Source organism: Gallus gallus, chromosome 2 (genome assembly GCF_016699485.2).
Source record: "Gallus gallus isolate bGalGal1 chromosome 2, bGalGal1.mat.broiler.GRCg7b, whole genome shotgun sequence".
Classification (NCBI taxonomy): Eukaryota; Metazoa; Chordata; class Aves; order Galliformes; family Phasianidae; genus Gallus; species Gallus gallus.
The window spans coordinates 85,688,121-85,706,871 of record NC_052533.1 but is presented as its reverse complement, the minus strand read 5'-3'; the positions used below and the strand labels follow the sequence as shown (position 1 = coordinate 85,706,871).

The 18,751-nt window shown below is 36.5% G+C and overlaps 1 long non-coding RNA gene across 1 annotated transcript in view; it reads right to left on the bottom strand.

Annotated features, from left to right (window-relative positions):
• Positions 1-12,766, bottom strand: part of LOC112531818 — a 53,435-nt gene extending 40,669 nt beyond the window's left edge. The window contains exons 1-2 of the long non-coding RNA XR_003073844.3: positions 12,349-12,766; positions 11,776-11,834 (exon numbers count right to left, since the gene is read on the bottom strand). This is a non-coding gene — a long non-coding RNA (uncharacterized LOC112531818). The remainder of the gene's footprint in view (positions 1-11,775; positions 11,835-12,348) is intronic.
• Between the last annotated feature and the right edge of the window lie 5,985 nt (positions 12,767-18,751).

The following is an 18,751-nucleotide window of genomic DNA, read 5'->3' as shown; positions in this document are numbered from 1 at the left end:
AGCACAAGTATTAATGTCACATTTGACTTTACAGGGTAGAAGAAGCACACAGACTACAGCAATAAGTCTGTATAAGAAAAGTCAGAGGAAAAGAAAGAGTAATATGAATTGACTGCTATCAAGTGGGATTGTAGTGAGTGGTCTTCAGCAGAATTGCTCTGTTATAGGCAAGATGATTCAGGAAGGGATCCAAAAGGCAGCAAAATCCAGGAGCAGAGGTGAGAGGTATTACTGTAGTAATGATGGGACAAAAAGGAAAATTGTGGCTATGGGAGAGCACAGAAGATGACAATGAGCAGAGATTGTGCGACCAGGTGTATGGATGTTGAGAAATGAAACAAAAAAGTCAAGTGCATGGGAGAGGTGGACACAAGAAAAATAATTAAATGCATTTTAAAAAGTCTAAAACTGATAGTCCAGAAGAATGGAAACTAAACATGTAGCTACAGGAAGTGGCTGATCAAGGAGAGGAGCGACCACTCGGGTGCTGAGCAGCTGGAACAGGAGGAATGTTGCATGGAGCCCTTCATGCCCCTGCCTGCCTCTGGCTACCCGCCATCCCCTGTGCCAGGAGGGAACCTTGTGTTAGCCAGGAGCATGTGAGCCAACAAGAATGGGAAGGAGAGGGAATGGACTCCACACTGCACCCAGCTGTCATGTAAGGTATGCTACCTCATCCCTTCCAGGGGGATTTCTTCCTGAAAAGAAGCCAAGGAGCACATCGAGGCTTTCAGAGCAACCGTGCCTGGCACTTCTCTTAGGGCTTAAACCTCAGCTATGGCTGAGCCTGGGAGGAGGAAAATGAAAGCACAAGAAGATTATTAATTATTAAAGTTTCTAAATTACTGTATTTGGAAGGCTGGAGCCAGGAGACAAATGAAAGAGAAAGGCCTCACTATGGATAAACTGAGGGGCTACGTACATCCTTCAGAGGGGTGGGCTGTGCAGGTGGCATTTTGTTATTAATCTTACACCTCTTAAAAAAAGCAACAACCACTCTCAATGTGAAATTAAAAACAAACAGTGTAAATATAAAAATAAAGCATAAAAGAACTGAAGGCTACAAATTAAATTAAGATTGCTTCAGAAGCACGACAGATTTCTTGTGTTTCTAACATTTTGATCTGTGATAACTTCTGCCAGAAAAGAACTAGCCTGGCCAACCTTCTGATGCTTACCAATTTTGAATTTAATTTTCTATGTGTTCACTTTTAGTTTAAAAGCCCAGCTCTGTTCCTTGCCATGCTCTCAACTGAGCACAGCTAGTGATTTTGAACACTATTCTGAAGCTTTTGCAATTCTATTTACCTCCTTTCCTTCTATGTATCATCTACTTATCATTTGAATATCATGCTCTCTCAGCTGGTCTGAGACTTGCAAACTGTGTAGGAAGCAGGCCTTCATATGCAAACAGAAATTCTTGAAAAAGCAGACATTTGACAAGCCAGCTTGCCTTCCTGCCCATCATTTGGCAGATTAAACATAGGCTGTGGAGAGGAAATGTACCCTCCTGTTTCTCCAGAGAATTTCTGTGGCAGTAGCTTCCTGTGCAGCAAGTTTTTCACATCAGGGGAAAAAAAAAATAAAAGGAATGCAATTTATAATATATGTTTTTCACAATAACTAGCAATACGATCAATAACTAGCAATAGAAATGTTCTGCTTGTGGCAAAGAACATTATATGGTCTCAGCTCCATCAGCTGACATTACTAAGAAATACATGCCATGGTTTCTTTCACAAGACAAACAATATTGCGGCTACAAATTCTCTGTGTTTCTTACAGGCTTGTTGTAATCTTTATTTTCTTTCACATTTTATTTCCCAAGTTATAAACATATGCTTTATCCCATCCTGCGGCATACCTACAAAACTTAACGTTTTAATTCATATCTCTGCTGAACCACCCCAAGCTCACTAATGAAGCTTCTGAAGTACCTTAACTAGAAGATATTAAAGCCATCTGTGAGCATTCTGTAAATCTAAATCCTCTCTATTAGGGTGTAGCATTAAGACCCTCAAGTAAGTGCTTCTAGCTCTCTTATGGTTAAAATCAAACCCCTCTTGACTCAGCCACACTGCAGATGATGCCAAGTATCCCTGCACAAAAATGAGTTGACCTCGGGCAATCAGTGTCCAGATAAAATGGAATCCTATACAGATGAGACCACAATTGGTATAGGAAATGAACAAGGGGACGTGTGATCCCTAGATAAATTGGGTAATGGGTTTATTTTAAAACATTCAGCCAGTACTTTCCATGTCAGTTCAAATACAGTTTGTAGAGGCAAAGGTCTGGAAGGTACCTCAAGAGATCACCTTGTCTAGCTTGATTTCCCAAAGCAAAATCAACTAAATTTATGTCATATCACATGGATATTGTCTAAGCTTTGGTATTTTCATCATTGGAGGTCTTTACATACAACATCACCAACCAATTATTCGTCTGCCTTTACCATAAGGAAGGTTGTCTTAACATCTGCCACATATATTCCTTTATGAATTTTAAACGCGTTACTTCCTGAACCGCTCACTACAAATAATAATAATTTTTAAAAAAATAAAAATAATCAGTGTTTATTTTGTCTCTGCAGAAGCCTTTCAGATATTTAGAGCATGTTATCTGAAACCCACCCCTAGTCCTCTCATGAGAGACTGTCACTCCAAACTCCTAGGATGGTACGTGCTGTAAACAGTGCTTTTGGTCTTTATCCCTATCTATCCACATTGTAGAATTGGATGAAACATCAAGGACTCCAGCATCCCCTAACACACAGTTCTGCCTATTAAATGCCCTTTTTCAAACCAGGAACTTCTTGCTGGTTGCTCCCTGTCAAGATCCTCAGTGCACAGGAGTCCTTTTTTTAAACTGAACCTGGAGTGACAAAAGCATTTGATTTTGAGCACAACTGGCCTCAAGTCAATGTAACTGCGCTCCCTCCCAGTTAACTTTCAAACTCTTATTCTCTCTATCCAATTAATCTCCTCTTCATTACGCACTGGGAGATTTTTGGTATGTTTCATATGTACCACCTATTTGGACAGTAACCTGCTGATAAGTGAACAGGAAATTCAGATTTGAAATACATTTTTAAAATATTTTTGCTGATTATCTGGTGGAACTATGACCAAACACATAGTAACAAATTAAAACAATACCTGAGTAACAAATCATTGTTGAGATCACTCGAGATAGTTGTAGCCATCTTTTAGTGCTGTGAGAGAAACATATGAATATATTTCCCAGGAGGATAAACATGATGAATGAATGAAATGACAGGAAATCAGAGTTCTGACATCTTTTCCAGTGTGCTTTTGATTCTGAATCAAAAATATAAATAAAAGTATATAGATTTGAAAGCAGCAACAGGATACAAAGGACAGACATTTTGTCAGCATTTATTGCAAATGTTGTTATTTTAAGTTTTTTTCTTCAAAGCAACCATGTGCAACTGATAGAAATGAGCTGTGATTCTGTTTCTGTTTCTTTGGTTTATTTAGCTCTTTTTCATTTCATGAATGTCCAAATGTGTGTAGAAATTAGTTTCTTTAATAAATTCCATACCCTCACTAATAAAGAAGTAAAATGAAATGTAAAATAAAACAAAATAGTTACAGTTACTTTTTATATGCCTGGGATTTTTGAGAAACCGCAGAGTTCATATATGGAGCAAGTCTCTGGAGGTATCCAAATGCATCCACCAGTCATTAATTAAATGCATGATGTTGTTGTTATAATACAAGGTAAGAATCAGCAAAGATACAAGTCAGATAAGAAGAAAATTGCTGAACACTGAGCATTAATAGGCATGAGAAAACAAGTATCCAAAAAAAAAGGGAAGGGAAGGGAAGGGAAGGGAAGGGAAGGGAAGGGAAGGGAAGGGAAGGGAAGGGAAGGGAAGGGAAGGGAAGGGAAGGGAAGGGAAGGGAAGGGAAGGGAAGGGAAGGGAAGGGAAGGGAAGGGAAGGGAAGGGAAGGGAAGGGAAGGGAAGGGAAGGGAAGGGAAGGGAAGGGAAGGGAAGGGAAGGGAAGGGAAGGGAAGGGAAGGGAAGGGAAGGGAAGGGAAAGCTGAAAATCCCTTAATATTGCCTGTGTACGTACACATAGCATTTCTCCAACAAGCAAGCAGTCATTCCTGATGTAGAAGAAAATTCCAAAATATTTGTGAAGAGTCTAGTTCGATCCATAAGCTTTCAGAAAGTATATTTCCTTCAGCTTTTTCAAATATATTAGAAGGTGAAGGACATAATGCTTAGTACTGAGAATCAGTGGAAATTTCTGCTCTTGAACAACAATATACTTAACAAACTCTTTTAGTGCTTACATTTTTTAAGTTTTTAATAAACTAACATGCTAAGACACATCTGTTTTATTTGCTGAACATATTCATGTCCTTTGTGAGTTTTGTATCAAGAGAAGAATGTGATAAAGGCTGGTTTCTATCAATACCTGTGAGACATAGAGTAAGGAAATAAACGTAGATCTGAAATATTGTTGCAGGTTAATATATTAGAGGAAAAGAATACCTTCCTTAAACTTATAAGACCTTTGCCATCATTTAAAACACAATAGGAAACCCTCTCAGAAACAAGACAAAATATTGTCCTTCCTTCCAGTCATGGGAATGGTTTCAGATAAAAACAAATAAAATAATTACCAAAAAAAAAAAAAAAAAAAAAAAAAACCTGTCTTGATCTATTTCTTTGTAAATTAATATGTCTCGGGACTTATACTACAACTACAGAAAACTAGAAGCCTTACTGCAAAAGAGTCGTCTTCTATTTGATGTTGCCAATATAGGAAAATTACCATCAACACAATACTGTACCATGTCATACCATAATCTTGGCCCCACACAGACCCAAGAAATAAAAAGTTAAAAGGAACCCCAGTAAAAGGAGCGGTATCTGATATTCTCCTTTAAATGCTGTTTACTTAAGAGCTTCATCAAACAATGAAAAGTTAAAACCACTATCACAAAGAACTATAAATGGCAGTTCATTTGTCTTAGAATGTATTTCTTGTCACTGTGCTATGCAATACCATAGTATCCCAGAAAGGGCTGCAGACCTGGCTTTTTCATCTCAGAGGTAATCTGGCTGATGAACACAAAAGCCTGTGATGGACATGTTCATCTGTCATCTGCCTGTCTTAACCCCAAAACCAGGAACACAGAGCTCACTGCACTGGCTGAATATAAGTCACCTCCAGTTCCAACATTATAATAACAATATATCCTTCCAAAATGGAGACTGACTACTTTGAGGCAGGCTTATTGGTGAAGGTGATATACTGGATGAATACAGCTAAGGTGCACCTAATCCACAGCAAGGATCTCCAAAAAGTGTTGCTGCCACTGTGTCATAATCATCATAAAGACTTGAGCCATTGGTACAGTCATCTCTACATTGCATTTTCTTGACTATACAGACAGGGTATCATTCTTCCAGTACCTACCCTTCTCTTCACAAATACTGACTCAATCAAATATAAAACCCACCAACTGCTCATATCCATGCTGAATATGAACAGATTCCCACGCTTCATGTTCCACCACAAATCCTCCCACCAAGCCATTAACCTCATTTCATTGTGTGTTCTAACACAGAGACATCACCACTTCATATAGTCATAGAATTTAAAGTCAGAGCTTTTCAGTGAACTACTTTGATCTCCTGTGACTATGGATGTCTGTCACAAAGTACTACAGTTCCAGTAGGTAGCTCCCCATAGAGAAAAAAGGAAATCAAGATAAACTGGTCAGCAAGAGGCAAAGTCTGTAAACAAAACTACAGTGTCCTCATAATTATTTATCATTCTGTTAACCAAGCAGAAGCAACCTTGTTTTAACTTTGTAAACACAAAGGAAGGTGTTTGTACTGTGCTGAGCACAATACGTGTCCCTGCAGAACCTCATGAGAAACATCTATGCTCACTGATGTCTCTCCATTGACAACTACCTGTGTTACCTGCCAGCTAGCCAGATTTTAATCTATTTAACATGTGTTTTATTGACACGGTATAGCAATAGGTTTGTTTGTGGGTTTTTTTTAAATCAAAACAGCACGTTGTATAATGTCAAATAACTTCTAAATGCCTACATGCATCTATTAATTTACCATATCAACCAAATTTATCATCACCAAAAAGTAAAAGCAAGCTTGTTTAACAGAGATCTTGTTTAAGAGATCTATTTTCCATGAAGCTATGCTGGTCAGTATCAATTTTAGCTTGATCTTTTTGATTCTCTATGAACTGGATCCTCCAATGGACGTTCTTTTAATGTATCATGGCATGAAATAGAGCCTACTGTTTCTCAGTCCTTGTCACAAGCCCTCTTTGAGGTCCAGTATAACACTGGCAGCACAACTTTGTCTTAGATTTTCCCTTAGTTATCTAAAATTTCTTGAAAGCCAACAAGACTGAGAACACAGAATTCCTTTGCTCATTCTTCTTGCAGGCAGGTTTGGAGAATCTGATGCTGTGGGGTTTTATTTTATTCTTTAAATTTTTGTACCTGGCAGAGAAATTTTAACCTTCTTGTTTGCAGACTGTAGCATGCACCATAGCACATCATTTTTGCTCTGGCCTATGTAAGCATGTAAGCCAGTTCTCTTAGAGAGATTGTTTTCTTCTAGCAAAATATGAATGATAATTAAAAAAAAAAAAAATGCCTGAAGTATTTCTGTATGTGAGGTCATCTCCCGTGGAATTTGGGGAGGGAAAAAAAAAATCCGACCCTCTCAGTACATTCTCCATAGATTTAATAAACCAAGGAACAAAGCCAAAAGATGATGGCTTCTCTCTCTGGGAAAAGGGAGCAGTGGAACATCAATCATCCCGTTCTTATGACAAACTAAGTTTTTTTAAATATATAGGAAAAAAAATAAAACTGAATAAAAAATACTCATCTACTTACAGATTGTTTCTCTGTCTTGTATTCTACATCACTTTTACATAGTTTCAGACCTGAAAATATCTCTAGTCACATAAGTTCAAAGTTAACATCAAGATCAGACCAGCTGAAACAGGAATTTTTAGAATGAAGAGAGTTAAATGTTTGCAGAACCAGCATGAGTGTTGGGAGTCAGAGAATCATAGAACCACAGAACGGTTTGGGTTGGAGGGGACCTTAAAGACCATCTAGTTCCAACATCCTGGCCATGGGCAGGGCCGCCCCCCAACAGCTCAGCTGCCCAGGGCCCCACCCAACCTGGCCTTGAGCCCTCCAGGGCACCCACAGCTTCTCTGGGCAGCCTGTGCAAGGGTCTCACTGCTCTCTGAGCAAAAAATTTCTTCCTAACATCTAACCTAAATCTATTCTTTTTTGGTTTAAAGCCATTCCCCTTTGTCATTTCACTGTCGAACCATGTAAAAAGTAGGCCCTTCTCCTGCTTGTAATCTCCTTTCAAGTACTGGAAGGCTACAGTGTGGTCTCCTGGAGAAGAAACTGACTTCATCTTCATTCAGGGAAAAAAAAAAAAAAAGGAAAAATATATATTCATATTATAACACTAACTAATTACTGAAGAGTGTTTAGACTCTAAAATTAATAAGTTTCTATGGTTGTTCCATTTTACTGACCTGAATCTCTCTTCTCTCTTTTATTTAGTTTTGAATATTTTCAGAATTAAAACAATTTCAACAAAGATTATCTGAAAACACTTTGATTTAAAATAAATAATTTCTGTGAATAAAATATATTATTGGCAGTAGACTTGAAAACTATGGTATCTTTGATTTCTTCAGAAGGGCTATAGTTAGGAAATCATTGGCTATCTGTACAGTACTCAACTCTTTATAGCAAGAGCTAGGATGATGGCATTGCAATCCAACAGTGATATATTTGGGGTATGAGTAATAAATTGTTATTAATGAACCATTATAGTAGCAGATAATTTCCACTTAAAATTCTTGCAATACATGATGCATTTTTGTTTTTTTCGTATTCTAAAACCAAATTCATAGTTAGTCTTTTAGTTACTAAAAAAAAAAAAAAAAAAAACCTACCTTTCAGGAAGGTTTTCAGGAAGGTTTGTGTTTTAGTCAGTGGAATTTTGAACATCAGCTTAGCATCAAACAAAGAAAAGTTCAATATGCAAAATGAATTGCCAATTGTTTTCAGTGTTTCATTATATCTAGGGAAAGGATATTATTAACACGAAAAGAAAGATGAATACCAATGCATGTTTTCAGGAATTAGAACAATTGCCAAGTTCTATTTTGCGATACTTTTTCTAATGAAGTACATCATTCTTGTACTTCTACAAAGACGTGCTTCTAAAGAGATGTGAATAAAAAAAATTCAAAGCAAATCTGCTTAGACACTCTTCTACTCATAAGAATGTCTTTATTCTTGAGAATGCAGAGCTGCTTGTATGAAATGCTGAGAGTCCAGAGAAAGAACTACACACCTTTTGATAGAGAACTGCTCCACTCATTTTGTTATTACCTTTGAGGTTGCAAAATCACTTACTTTCGAGAATTTCTTATAAACATAATAAGTGTTATTATCATGAAAATTACTTATGTTCTGATATTAAATTTTAAAAATGTGGATGTCTTAAAAGCAAATAATGCTCCTTTCTCTTTCTCCTAAGGAAAAAAGCTAGAAAAATTGTAAACCTTATTTCGCTTCCTTAGATTTAATTTTTTCTGATTTCATGGAGGGAGGGAGGGGAGAATCCCACTAGCACTGGTAATTGCATAAATGCTACAGAAAGAGAAAAAAGAAGTAATGGATGGATAAAATAATTCAAACAGTGACGTTTACTACCTGGGCCAGATTAGCGTGCTGCAAATCTAATTTGCATGAGATAACATTAAACATAAGGGGAAATGTAACTAATGCCCAGAACAGCTTATAGATATATTGCTCAACTACCAGTAAAAGAGTGTGAATAAGTGAAAATAATGAAATTATTATTTAAGGGCTTTATAATAATAAAAAAATGTCATTTTGAAGATGTTACTTTTCATCTTCACTTAATTTCATTTCTTCCTGTCTTGCATTACTTTTGTAGTGTGGAAGTTTGCCTCTTCCAGCAGATGATCTAAGCAGCTTGTGGACACATATTTTGATAGATTATGAAGTTCGATGCATTTTATTAGAAATTAAAACGACAATATGAATAATCTCAACAGGAGTGAAATCTCAACACCTCTAAGAGATCAGCCAAGGTATATTTCCGATGCACTTATGAGATTACTTATTCATCATTCCTCTATTGAATACAATAAAAAATAAGGTACATTATGTTAGAAAGTGTTTTATTGTCTTCTTCTGTATCTCATTTTATGCCTAAACTAGTAAATGGACTTCTTTCTAATGACATAGCCATGTTATTATCAAAGTGCATATTGTACTGCCCAAGATGAAAGCAGCATGTTTGGAAATCCAATTACAAATTCTTTCAATCAAAAATACTGTGAATGCATTTGAATATTTTTTGACCTAAAAGAATTAAAACTACAGGTATGCTGTGTATTTAACATGTAGCAGCTTTTTTCAATTTTCCATTTCTAGGCTCACCTGAAAAAAAACAGCTAAGTCAAATTCAAGTAACTTTGGCAGTTTTGAACATGACATTACTTTCCCACAATAAGAAAAACTACTCACATTTTGCATATTGTGCCCATGAATAAAACACTTGAGACAATAACTGTTCAACCCAGAATTTGAAATTTATCTGTCGTTGTCAGGAGTGGTGATTCTGTATTGCACAAATCAGAGGAGAAAGGGAGAAAAGAAGGAAGGAAGAAATGAAGGAAGCTTGTTTTTCTTCAAATGTCAACATACAAAATTAAAGTTGAAAAGAACGCCGATTTTAAGAAGCACATATGTAAAAATAAAATTTGAACATCTGAAGTTTCAGCTTCAAGTGACTGCCATGTCAATGTATTCAGTCTTAGAGAAAAACTAGGCCCTTCTGCCTGCCAGCCCTGCCAAATTCAAACTCAGAGAATAGACAGGCCACTTTTCCTTTCTCACTGGTAATAATGTTTCTGGAAGCCAGCTTAGCGCTTCCATTACATTTCTTCATCTCTCCACATGTTTTTCTATTTAGATTCCTAGCAACAACTTTGAGTCAATTGCTTCCCCAAATAGATTGTCCTGCCACCTACAAGAAGAAACAAAATTTTTGCCTTGGTCCTCAAGATAGCAGTAGATTGTCTGGGTGCAACACAAGTAAACCACGAGGCAACCAGAAGCCCTCAGTCCTCTGCATTTTCTGCTTTCAACATCAGCCACCTTAGACATTTCCTTTTCACTTCAGAAGACCTGTTTTTAGCTGTTCCCACTTTGATTTGCTCCTCTTTTAGGATCCAGATCTACATTTCTTTGCCTAATCTGAGAGGAAACTAATGGATTAACCAGTATGTAAGAGTGCTTTGATTCCATCCAATGTGGTTAACCTCAATTTCGTGATCTGCTCTACACCTCACTGCTTAAATGGTTTTTCATAATCATTCGTGATGGTAACTAATCCAAATAACTATCTGCTATAATTTTTTTTTTTTCAGCTCTCTACTCACTAGCCTCTCCAACATACTAACAAATTTGTTAAGACAACACTGACCATTGCATTCAACCCTGAGCACTTCCCTTCATGGAAATGTGTTATTTTTACTAGACAGTTTAACAGATTTCAAAACTAAGCAATATAGTTTGCATAGTAGAGCTAATTTGTTTCTTTAGCAACATGTAAAGGGCCTCTCAAATTTTTAAGGTAAAAATAGTTGCAACTGTGAAAGACAAACACATAAGGATCTGAATTTAAAAAAAAAAAAAAAAGAGGGAAAAGACCATGCAGTGTAAATTAATGTTTGCTGTCTCCAAGGTTACTATCTTGAATCTTTGCTCCTCCTTATTCACTCTTGGTAGGTGCAAAGTAACCAGGAAGTCAACAAAACCTATTTGTTGTAAAAAGATCTGTTATGTTGCACATGTCACTGAGAGTTTTCTCTCAATGTCTGTTTTCTTCCAGATGTAAAAGCCAGCTGCGTGGTTAAGGGAAAAGGCTGTTTGGTTGAATCACTTGTATTCTGAGCTTAGATGTTTTCTCTACTTAGTATTCTCTACTTAGATGTTTTCTTGAAAATTTTTGTATGTGGCACAGCTGTGGGGCTTGGGCTTTTCAGTAAGGATTAGTTTGAAAGACACATACATAACCCAGCATCAAGATTTTCCATTGGACCAGACACAGCACCAATACATTCTGCATTTTGTCCAGTTCTAGCCACCACATCTCAGAACAGTCAAAGAAAAGACTTGTCAAATATAATTGAATGCTCAGAAGTAATCTTACATTCTTGTTGAATAGTCCATGAGGACCTTCCAAAAAATCCAAGCTCTGCTGAGGTTATTTAAATCAGTGAGTTACAAAGATTTCACTCCAGCACCCTTTATGATTTTTTTTAAATACTGCACACACACACAGAGAAAAAAGGAAATGTTCCTTATGTGCTATTTGATTGTAATGCCATTCTGACCTTAGCTGTAGTTGGCAGACACCAGGATTAAGTATTACTACTATTTTTCAGTATCCAAGCAACACAAACAGTAAAGCATCAACTCCACTAGAGAGAGCTCTTGTGCTAACATAATTATATTAATAAACATAATTACTTATTTGAAATCAGTAGAATTTTCTATGGAGGAAGATGTGCTACACGCACACAAGAAGAGTTAGCAGAATCTGGAGTTGGATGACCTGTGTTTCTATGATTTAATATTTTAGCAAATGCACGTTACAAGATGTACCTTCATGCTCACCTTTGGAATGCACTTAGATAGAATGTTTTCTGTTTGAATGAAGATCTTTTCAAATTACTCTGGATATGGGGAAAAAAAAAAGAAGAAGAAAGAAAGCATTAAGACTACAGACTGTAGCCTGAAACCAAATTACGTCCTACTAATGAACATTTACAGATTTCTAGATTCAAGGGCCAGCGCTCAGCATAAATTCAGCTATTTCACAATTGTTACAGTGACTATAATTCCACTGCAATTCCAGTGAGATTAAGCAATTAAATAAGGAATAGATTAGGAAAATTTTGACCTAATCCTAGCGGAGTTTAGATTTTAGCTCTAATCATTCATCTGTCCTAATCCTACAAAGTGGATTAATAAAGGAGAATGGAAGAACAACTGAAGCATGCACAAAAGGTACAGGGAGGACTATTGATTGAAGGAACTAAGCTTATTTTTCTACTCTGTTTCCCACTACAGTTGCTATACCTGGCTTTATGAATTCTAATTTCAGTTTCTTTGTTCAAAATGTGAAGATTGGTTTTGTTATTTTTATAGACATTTTGGGAAGAAGAAATTAACCATATTCTTACTTACCTGAAAGATCTTGAGTTCAGTAATACTTTGATAGAGTACGAGATCTAAGATCAAAGACAGAAAACACGTGGTCTAAAAAGGAAAAATTTTGTGTGCCTTCTTGCCACAATGTACATCAAAATTCCATCCGAGTGTCTCCAATAAATCTGTAACTTTGTGATCAATAAGAGAGCAGTGTTCTATCAACGGAAGCGTTAAATTTCCAGTGCACTTTATTCCCCTCTGTCTGCTTCCTTCATCATTGCTTCCCCTGCTCTTCCTTGCTGAATATCTTTGAGTTAAAAGGCAGCTTAACCCATCACATCCTGCTCGACCTGTTATCTGTTCAGCTCCTGCTCACCTAAATGAAGACTTTAGGGAGTCATCATATCACAAGCCTGTTCAAACTTAAATTCACAAGTGCTTTGGGTATCTTATTTCCAATCGAATCTACTATGTTCCCCTAATAGGTACAATCACTGTAAAACAAGCTCTGTTACTTTTTTTTTTTTTAACTGAGTCATTAGAGATTTCTTTAGTACATTGGCACAAAATACAAATTTATTTGGCTGATTGCATCTGCTCATGTTTCCTCCTTTAAGAAACATTAGCAACCTGAATCACATATATCAGTCCAGTACCTCTCATTTTATTTTCTACAATCTCATATGCAAAATCGTAGCATTCTCCCTGGCTCTGCATATGAACATAAAAGAACGTGACAGTCAATTACATACATCAAATTATTCAATAATTCATCAGTCACATTTTAGTTTGCTTTGTAAAGACTTTTCTCAAGTATCTGCTGAGATTCAACATGTATTTATATTCCTGAACTATATATTACAGGGTCCTTAATTTAGGCATCTGTTATTCTGATGAGTTCTAATCTACACATGAGAAAATAAAATCCATAGTTCTCTCTGTTTCCACTGTGCACTAAACTGTATAATCTTGTTGTTATGTGAAATTAGCAGTAAAGAACCTTGTGCAAAACGTATCCTCACACATACTGTACATGAATTACATTAAGAAAGCTACCTAATAATAGAAAACCAGGTCATATATACCTGGCTGCTATACATAGCTAAGATTTATGAATAATTCTTCCTTCACAGGTTTTCTTTGTTGATGGTTGCTATGTAGATGAAATTTGCAACTTCATTATGTAATATAGGACTTTTTCACCTTAATAACTTTAAGTGCTAAGCAAGCTACATTAAGCAGTATCAAATATAACCTAAGGAGAGCTTCAGACAGAGGGTTATCCATGAGAGCCAAATGTGTGAAGTATAGGTTTATTATTCATCCCTCATTTTCCAGTCCTAAGGAATTGTTTTAAGTGACTGTAGGGTTAAAGGATTTAAACCTGTGCAGTGATTCACTGTTTGAGAATGAGATATACTGACAAAGAAGGCTACCCAGGAACAAAACACACTCAAAGGCTTTATTTTGTACAGACCAAAATCCTTATTTTTTGTGTGTTAACTGGTTTCCTCTGTGTTCCCTCAAAACTCACAAGAATCAAAATGCCAGTCCTGAGCAAGCAGTCAACTCTTTCAAAGAGACTGTTCTTTCAAAACCATTAAAGAAGAATGCTGATACCATACTTGATAAAAGTGACAGTGCTCGACCTTTTCCAGAAGTTTGTAACACTGTCATCCTTTATTGAAGATAAAGGCAGGAGCAAGGCACAATACAGAATATTAACAATACGTCAATTCTCTCTGTTTCAGGCAATAATACATTGTTTTCATGCTTGAGTTTTTTGTTTTCTCTTTACATTGTGAATTATAGTTTTTCTTGGTTTTGTCATCTTTTTGAACTGTTGTTTTATGAACAGCTGATAAGGCTGAGAAGCAAGCCAGGTTTTTTTTCTGAAAACATGCTGTTTTAGAGCAGCTGTTCGTGAGTTAGGGAAAAGGACTTAGCCGAAATGGAAAATAGTTCATAGAGTCATAGAATCACAGAATGGTCTGGGTTGAAAAGGACCACAATGGTCATCTAGTTTCAACCCCCCTGCTATGTGCAGGGTCTCCAACCACTAGACCAGGCTGCCCAGAGCCACATCCAGCCTGGCCTTGAATACCTTCAGGGATTGGGCATCCACAACCTCTCTGGGCGATTGTTAATAATCTCTAGTTAATTGATTTCACTGTGTGTCAGGTAGGTTGTAAAATAAATCCAGTCTTATTTCAATGAAATGTATTTGGACGTTGATCTTTCAAAACAAAAAGAAAGTGAGGTGTGGTTTAGCTGCAGGGCTTTTTTTTCCCCAGCACACTCCAAAATCTTAGCAAAATTTCATTTTTTTGTGAAAACTTCTGATGGTTAAAGGTCATTTGACATAAGCATAGCATTGAATGAACTCTGAGACCTACACATTTTGATTCTTAAAATATCAGACTATTTTTAAAGTCAAAAATATGTGCTATCCATCCATAATGTGAGCAAGATAGAAAAGGAAAAAATGTATTGGAAAGATTTGCTGAACCATTTCTGTATTTAAATGTTCATCAAACTGTTAAAAATAAATCTTCATTTCTTTTGAGTGTGAGTACTCTGAGCATACCGTGTCATCTCTAATGGAAAAGTCAGGTCATTTACTCAGGTATGATGCACTTGCTACTGAAAAAAACATGATGATTTGTCTCTTTTTATTACACATTATTCAGATAATGCTAAATAATTAAGTTATTTAGAATCTAGGAACTTGTGACATTATCAAAGTAAACATAGAGAGTAATAGGAGAGGATTTGGAATATTTTTGCTTAGATTTTTATTGTCTCTGAAGATTTCAGAAAAGAAGTTATAAAGAAACAAGTAATTTTCAAAACTGTGAAGATTTCATTTAGTTGAACACTAGAATTTTAACATATTATGTCATATCATGTTATTCTAAGACCATTGTAAAAGAAAAGACAGCATATGATTTAATTACAGATCATAACTCCTTTCCATATCCATTATTACTGAGGTTATTTCATTCTGTTATTTGTAATTTGTAGATAACTTTAACTACAGACATTACCTTGTCATAGAAATATTAAATGAAAAAAAAAAAACACAGTGAGGGCAGGGTTCAACTCCGGATCCTGAAGCACCATCACTTCAGGTGTTTACAGTAGGTGTCTACAGGAGAGGCAGGGATCTGGAGGATGCTCGGGTCCCTCTGGAGTCACTAGAGATTCAACCCACACAGACAAACACATCTGCAGCCCAAAGACAGTTTCCTACTACAGCATCCTGCCCAGCCTCAAGCTGCTGCTCCTGAGGGGCATGGGTCTTCCCTAGACCCTTTGCTAGACCTGCCAGATCTCTTGGATAAAGTCAATGCCCACAACAACTCAGATGATGCTATATGTCTACATCTAGGCAACTGATCCAAGTCCCAGAGCCATAATGACTCTGATACAAAGTTTAGGCATTAGTTCACGTGAGCACCTCTTAATCTAATTCTCAAGGACTCTCCGAACTTAAATGTTTAATTGCAACTGGTCCAGCAGAAACTATTTACTAAAATGCCTCACAACCAGAAGTATTGACACTGAAATATTTTTTATACCTAAATTTTCTTTTCACTTTCTTTCTGTTACTCAAAATTGTACCTTCGCAAACCAATGTGAATTTCCTGAAATTAAAAAATCTTCAGTCATTGTGTATGGCTAGCATAATGTTTTTTTTCTTTCTTATCACCTTTCCTCTGCAGTCACTTCTTGAAAAAGCTACGCATGTCTTGCTTTTGTGCTCCTTTGCCATAAACTTGTTTGTCTCCCATTGTTTCCATCCAGATTATTTTTGCTGTTCTCCAAATTTCTCTCAGGGTATTTTAGTGATGTGAAATTCAGAACTGAAACAATATCAGCTGCCACCAACAAAGCTGCGTAAAGTGTTGTTTCTATCTGGGAACTCTTCCAGTGCAGAAGACAAAATGCAGGAATTAGAACTGACAAAATGCTGGTAGTAACTGATGTGCCAACTGTATTACAACCATCTATGCTCTGAATCATTGTCTTTCCAAACTGTTATGATTTATAAGAAAGTCATTTTATTTCCTAAGAAAATATATTGCCATAAAAGTAACTCATATATACCAGCTGTGGGAAATCCACTACTTCATCTTTATTTTATTGAGAGAGAATTTTCCCAGTTTCCCTCAATTTCGTTTACTCTCATAAAGCAAAATTATCTGGTCTTACAGAAGGACTATATTCAAACACTGCCCAGTGATCCACCATGGTACCAAAGGTAAAATTTTTAAAGCTTGTAAATAATTTAGAAATCAAGGTCTCTTGCTCAAAAATGAATATGACACGACAGTATGTAGACACAGAAACATGCAAACATGCTTAATAAGCTTTATAATGCCCAGTCTTCCTGGGAACACAGAAGCCTCAAGCTTCTGAAAATCCCAACAGCCACAAACAACTCCATGACGTAATGCACTGCACCACCTTCTGAATCAAAATATTTCTACTTCCAAACAAAGATTCTCTGCTATTTCATATAATCATAGAATCATAGAAACATTTGAGTTGGAAGAGACCTTTTTTAGGTCGTGTAGTCCAACTCCCCTGCAATGTACAGGGGCACCTACAGCAGATCAGGGTGCTCAGAGGCTCATCCTGCCTGACTTTGAGTGTCTCCAGGGATGAGGCATCCACCACCTCTCTGCATAACCTGTTCCAGTGCCTCACCACCCTTATGGTAGTGTAAAAAGAAGCTGCAGTAACTTCTTCTAGCTGTAGTTGTCTAAGATGTAATAGTAGTACCTCTGAAGCGAAGATCACAATGCTTTCTTGGTATCTCGAGATCAGAATACTGCAGTGAAAACTCAAACCTACATCTTAAAATTTATTCTGAGTCTGGAAACTAATGCACAGATGTAGGACCTACTTCTAGGTGTCTTAACACTGCGTTTCATCTGCACAGTCCTAATTCATCTGTTCTATCTGAGACGCAGAGATACACAAGACATACATGCCTACATTCGGAACCCATGGACTTACTTGTTTTCAAGCAGAAGACCTACAGTCAGCACTTTCTAATCAAATACAAGTTCCTTTTGTACTTAATATCGTTGGCCCAGAATAAACAGAGGCTGTGACTTCCTTCTCTTTAAGGTGGGCCTAGGGCAAGGAATTACCTCTATGCCTGCTTAGCAATATGTTCTGATTTCAAAAATAACAAATGATGGCAGTTTTTATAGGCATTGACACAGGAAACAGTTTGTTACTTTGGCTCTGTGACTAATTCAGCACTATGATGTTCCTCAGGTAAACAACAGAATTAATATTGTAACTCCTTTTAAAAATGCAAGAAAATGGTGAATTAATGTATCTATTAATCATTTGGGAAAATAGGTAAAGACCAAGGCTCCATATTCACAGATGTCAAAATAATTTAGGTTACTGAAAACCAGGTGGAATTGCGTGGAATTCCAGGGGCACTTAAAAAGATAGACAACTGTGCAACCTGGCTGCAGTTAGAACTCTGTGTTAACAAAGGCATGCTAATGTACTGCAGAAGGTAAAACATTCAGCATGATCGGGCTGCTGGTAGACCTTCACAAGCTCTAAGTGAACTGTAATCATTTGGGAGTTGGGCAGAAGAGACAATGAGTTTTTGTCAGCAGCTCCATTAACATATTTATTAATTATTAGTGGATCTGGGAAACTAGATTTTAAAATATATTTTTAAATGGACTAAAATTATATCTTAAAAATAATATGAAGAGATAATCAATCAGATTAGTTGAGTTTTTGCTAACTGCTCATAAACCGATTTGCTTCCTGGCACACTTTTCCTCTCTCATTTCTACAAATTATGCACCTTTTTAATGTCTGTTTTCAAATCTGCTTGGAAAATGTTCCAGGCAAGAGCTCTGTGTTTGTGCAGCATGAGTCCAAAGTAACTTTATGCAACCTGGAGGCTTGTAGACACCAAGAAACTGCAAATTAACACATGCTACCACAGACAAGTTGTATGCTTTTATTTTGAAAGTTGTGCTTAATTCTAGTCACTTCATTTAAAATAAATAATAGAGTGCAAATGGAAGGTGTTCACAGAGCATAAATGCAAATATAAAAATGCAACAAACTTTTGTAAAAAGCCCTTAAAGATAAAAATTATTTCCTCTGAAGAGGAAATATACAAACAATAAATAAAACAATGCATGGTAAGTGAGAACAAATAGTGAACTCCGTCTCCTAATTGCAGGAAAAAAAAAAGAAAAAAGAAATAAATAATAGAATTAAAAGAAAATTAATGACCTAGAAAAGGAATTTCACCCTTTCCCTGTGTGAAGGGAAGCAGAAGAACTCACTGTGATCACATGCAATTGAGCTCAACAGCTCAAAAACGAACAAGATGGAAGGGTGGCATTCAGTTGCCTGAACATGGCACATGGAGACATTTAACATG